This window comes from Myotis brandtii, unplaced genomic scaffold, assembly GCF_000412655.1.
Source record: "Myotis brandtii unplaced genomic scaffold, ASM41265v1 scaffold630, whole genome shotgun sequence".
Classification (NCBI taxonomy): domain Eukaryota; kingdom Metazoa; phylum Chordata; class Mammalia; order Chiroptera; family Vespertilionidae; genus Myotis; species Myotis brandtii.
This window is the reverse complement of record NW_005370412.1, coordinates 3,169,850-3,175,549: the sequence shown is the minus strand read 5'-3', so window position 1 is coordinate 3,175,549 and position 5,700 is coordinate 3,169,850. Positions and strand designations below refer to the sequence as shown.

The 5,700-nt window shown below is 43.8% G+C and overlaps 1 pseudogene; it reads right to left on the bottom strand.

Annotated features, from left to right (window-relative positions):
- Nucleotides 1–324: 324 nt before the first annotated feature.
- On the bottom strand, nucleotides 325–840 carry LOC102255654 (annotated as a pseudogene).
- Nucleotides 841–5,700: the final 4,860 nt, after the last annotated feature.

Below are 5,700 nucleotides of genomic sequence, written 5' to 3'. Positions count from 1 at the left end.
TTTAAACAAAGTGTTTTTAATTAAGATTAATGTACATTTGGTTTTTAGACAGAATGGTATTGCACACTTAATAGAGTACAGTATAATGTAAACATAACTTTTATTTTTTTTAGTTTAAGTGCATTTTATTTTTAGACAACCTACATGACATGCTTTTGTTTTTGTTTTTGTTTTTTTCTTAAAAACAATGCCTCCACTCCAAATAAATCAAGGTCAAAATAAATGAAGAGCTCAAGACACCATCAGTCCCATTTGTCTAAGTGTGTGGATGACAAGCAGCAGCCAGTTACGATGACAGGTGATAGATCCAAATTGCCGAACTTGTTAACATTTTTCCATTTCTAAGCTACCCTTAAAGAAAATCACGTATGGGTCACGCCATCCTCCCGGTAGTCCACAGAGCCACCATGCCATCTGGATTCAAGTTTTCACCGAGAAGGAACTGGTCCTTTTTGAAATTAGCAAGGATGGGCTTGATTTGTTCTGCAGCCCCTGTCATAGAAAGCCCTCCTCTTTCTGGTCTCTGTTCTTCAAGTTTCCCTTTGACTGATTCCATGTCATCTTTGACATACTCCTTGCAGGCTTCTTTTGGGAAGCTGGTTTCCTGCAAAGGATGGTTCATGAAACTATCACCGCCAGCGATGATTGCGCTTTCGGTTCCTTCGCCCTCTGGCCTTCAGCTGAGGCATTTCCTCTGATCATCGAGTCATCAATGTTACCCTCCGCCCTACTGACCGTCTTACCCCCTCTACCTCCAGGCACAGCCCGTCTGCGATCTCCCGGATCTTGTGGAAATCAGAACATCTCATCATGGCTGATGAGGGCCCGGCAGATGACCATGATAGGAGTTAGAAGGAGAGGACAGCCAGTCTCGCTGCCTTGGCAGGAGCCCAGGGCTCTGAGGGGGCGCTTTGCAGGCAGAGTGTGGCTCTGGAGGAGGGGGGAGTGGACAGAAAAGTAAACATAACTTCTCTAGGCACTGGGAAACCAAAACAAAATGTGCCAGTCGCTTTATTGCCGTATTTGCTTTATTGCAGTGGTCTGGAACCGAACCCACAATAGCTCCGAAGTATGCCCGAATATAAACATTAATCTAAGAGTTTCCAGTTTCCAGACCTAAAAACTGAGACTCAAGGAGGCCAAGGTCACCTGCTTACACTCAACTAACAATTCAGTGATAGGACTGGGCTTCACAGCCACAAATCAAAGGCCAGCTTTGCCGGTTCCCAGGGCTGTCAGCACTTCCTCGTCACAATTGGTTCCACCAAGAGCTGGAATCCCTCAGTGAAAGGAAAAGTTGCATAATGAAGCAGCATTCAGTGGGGACCTTCTATTCAGCCTGACTCCCCTCCCGGCTGATCGCTCTTTTATCCTGGATCATTTTCTCAAACTATTTATTTCTGTGCAGTGGTGGTGGGAACGTTGACGACAAAATGGCACCTTCTTCCCCAATTTTGCTGCTCCCTGTGTGTCTGACTCACACCTGCTGACAGGAGCGAGCCTCAGCTTCCTCATTCCCCGCAGAGCTGGGGGTGGATTTTAACTTGCCCTTGCCCTCCCCCTTGTCATGAAGACTGTCAGCTTAGTTCTGATTTAAAAACAAAAAAAGAAAAGAAAAGAGAGAAACAAAGCAACTCTGCAAACCTTTATTACTCAGCAGGTCAGTAGTGGCAGAGAGAGAGAGCAGCTCAATTCTCCAGTGTCACGGGGAGGGAGCGGGGCTGGCCTTTGAAAGGCCACCCTTTGACTTGTAAAACAGCAGCTAAGTTGGCCACAGAGGCTCTTCTGCAAGGAGAAGCCAGGGGCTCCCCTTTCTGTGCTCAACCTTTCTGCTGAAAAATATTCTTTTCACTGGGTGGAGTGTCCTTTTGGTGACATTTATTTGGGGGACGTTTCGAGTATTGGTCTTGTGGAAATCAAGCGTTCATTTGACCTGAAAAATAATGCTCACGTCCAATGAAAGTTCTGAACAAAGGAATGCAGCGCACTCTTCTTATTGCCAATAGGCTGAGCTTGTGAGCTGCTGCTTCGTTTTTCCATTCATGACAATTCTTAGCCCTCCCCCTACCCCAGACATTTGCACGATGGCTAGCTCAGGAGTAAAGATTGTGCTAGTCACTCTTGCAGAGAGCAAAGGTAGTGACTTATATGTGGATTAAACCCCCAACCTTGTTTTCCTTGGTTCCTTGCTCTACGACACCAAGACAGAGACCATTAGGCACAGAGGCACTGCCGTGGGATCTATTCCAATTTAGCCAGTCTGGGGAAATAACTGTCTCTGGAAACAGGACTCCAGTTATTATTTTTCCACTGTGTTGGAGTATTTGACCTTACTTGCTCACACATCAAATGGCTACTGGTTATGCTTTTTTGCCTCTCTCCTGGAGCTGCTTTGGGGTATTGAGAAAGGGGGCACAATTCAAGAGCAAATTGCTCTGATTAATATTGTATTTATAGTTTAGTCTATCAAGGTCATTTCCCTAGATGCCAGCCTATCTTTCTGAAGACAGAAATACTGTGTCAGAGTCTGTCTATCCCTACAACAGGCAGGAGACCAATGAGGAAAGTGAGCAGTAATAAGAGTGGGATGCACATTTATTTATAAATATACTAGAGGCCCGGTGCACGAAATTCATGCACTGGGAGGGGGGGGAGTCCCTCAGCCTGGTCTGCACCCTCTTACAGTCTGGGAGCCCTCAGGGGATGTCCGACTGCCGGCTGAGAGCAAGCCTAAGCCAGCAGTTGGACATCCTTAGTGCTGCCGTGGAGGTGGGAGAGGCTCCCACCATTGCCACTGCACTTGCCAGCCATTAGCTTGGCTTCTGGCTGAGCAGCGCTCCCTCTGTGGGAGCGCACTGACCACCAGGGGGCAGCTCCTGCATTAAGCGGGATCAGGCTGAACCTGGCTCTCGGACATCTCCCAAGGGGTCCCGGATTGCGAGAGGGTGCAGGCCAGGATGAGGGACCCCACCGGTGCACGACTGGGGTTGGAGAGGGACACAGGAGGTTGGCCAGACAGGGAGGAACTGTGGGAATGTTCCAGGGCGTGTCCGGCCCGTCTTGCTGAGTCCTGATTGGCCAGACCCTAGCAGCAAGCTAACCTACAGGTTGGAGCATCTGCCCCTTGATGGTCAGTGCATGTCATAGCGACTGGTTGACCTGTTGACTGTCTGCTCTCTGGTGGTCAGTGCACTTCATAGTGAGCGGTTGAGTGGCCTTAGCATATCATTAGCATATTACACTTTGATTGGTTGAATGGATGACCGGACACTTAGCATATTAGGCTTTTATTATATAGGATATTTGGCAGCTTGGTGCCATACATGTGTCTGGTCTGGATTTTTCTGCTACTTTGAAACTTCACCTAGGTCACCTCAGTTCCCTCTCAGACTGTTTCTTTGGGAACACACCCACCTCTGTTAAACCATGTTATTCTGCTTCTCTCTCTCCCCTGACCAAATTAAGCATCTTGTGGCTCTACTGCCATTATTACAAACTGACATCTAAATGACACAAGCTTGTGAAATTTAAACTCAATAAAGTCTAGCTGGAGGGATAAATGGTGATGGAAGGAGACTTGACTTGGGGTGGTGAACAAAGATGATGTATTATGGAATTGTACACCTGAAACCTATATAATTGCATACAATATACAGATTATGTATTATGGAATTGTACACCTGAAACCTATATAATTTTATTAACTAGTGTCACCCCAATAAATTCAATAAAAAGGTTTAAAAAATTATAATAGTAAACAGTACTTATAAAATTTTGTTTACACTTAATTTACTTGTGAATATTGTTTATCCATAAATTGTGTAAATAGCACTCTTGCTGTTTGAAATATCACAACTATTGTATTAATATACTCTAAATTAATAAGGCTTTGCTGGATTTTGGCTAATCCATAATTAAACTAGTAATTTTTATCAGTTTAGAATTAAAGTCATTCCATCTTGGAAAAAAACTAAAAATAGCAAAATTACTACAATTTAAATTAGAGTATCGCTTTCCTGATGTTTTAGGCACCATGATAGAAACTAATCTAAAAAAATATTTATATCTTTCTGTTATATATGTTAAATTTTCCATTTTATGTTGTTTCTCAGCAGGAAAATCTTTTCAAATGTTAAAGGTAATGAAATAAAGATATGCTTAAAATAAAAAAAAATAATAAAAAGCCTAGCTTGTATGACTCTGGCTGCCCTCCCCTTGAGCAAGATGAGTGAGATTACAGGTGTCTATGACGGGGTGAATGGAGGGCCCAGCAGTCTTAAATTACTGGAAAACATGTGAAAACAGTTTCCTCATGTCTCCTTGCTTTTAACAGTCATGTTCACATAAAAAAAGACGTTACCTCAGAGTCAGTGATGACGCCCTCAGGAACCTTGAGGTGTCCTGTTGGATTCAGACATCCCCCATCAAGGGAGCATAAGTCCCTGAGTGCTTGGGTAGAAATAGAATGACCTCATTTCCAAAAAGTTCCAAGTGACCAGCGACCATGTTGGTGTAATTTCTATGCATGGTGCTTAGTGTAATGTATTTAATATTCAGTTTGGGGTTAACATTAAGAATTTTGGTGACAGGTCTAGCTACAAACATTTCCTTTGTTCATTTCAAAAATATTTGGTGAGTGCCTCTGTGGAATTAAATGTTACAGTACCTGCCTTCAAAAGTAATAACAGCCTTCTTTTGAATGTTTGCCGTGCGTCAGACACCATTCACAATGCTTCGCTTAGCTTTACTCATTTAATCGTCACAACAACTCTATTTGATAGATGCTGCTATGATCTTCATTTTGCAGAGGACAAAACCGAGACACAAATTAGCAAGTCATCTAATGTCATAGAACTAGGATGTTGTAGAGTCTGAATCTGAATCCAGGCGATCTTGCTCCACAGTCTGACTTTGTAGCCATTACACTTGATTGCTGTGGTTTCAACTGCGTTGGGTCTAAAGACATGTCAATGACTGGACTGGACTTAGAACACATACATGTTTCTTAGGATTAACATTTAGTAATGATTCCTTTGAAGTGCTGTGTTTATAGTGGATATGCAGACTTCACGAATCTCATCTCATTAGACCCTAATCTCACAACATTGGAATAACTGGCATAAGGAGGTGGTATTGTCTGATAGTTAAAAACCCAGGCTCAGTCAAACTTGGGGTTCAGTCCTGATTGGGCTACCTACTAGGTATGAGACCTGAAGCGGGATAACCTTTTGTCTGAAAAATGAGGATGATAAGAACACTCACCCGCCAGGGTTATGAAAGGAGACACTCTGAGGAATTGTAGGAGCAGCCAGACATGAGAGACAGTAGACCTGACTTCCCTGGAATTTTGTTCAGCATCTGTGGCTCTGCCAGCTCAGTTTCCACTCGATATCATTTGAGGACTTCTCTTCTATAGCAGACTTCTTATCACACAGGGCCTTCCAGCAGGAGTAATGGCCACCAGGCTCTGCAACGTGTCTGGTTTCTGCTGACCCTGTGTGCATGACCTTGCCATGAGCCCCAAAGAAGGAGGCCTGGACTTATCCATGGGTGGGTATACTCAGGAAACTCCCTTCCCATCTGGGAGAGTAGGTAAACACATTCCAAGTTCATAATAACAGCTCATTTCACCAGGTGTTTATTTATCTGATACTTCAAAGTAGACTTACCTTTCCAATGAGGAAATTAAGGTCCAGAGAG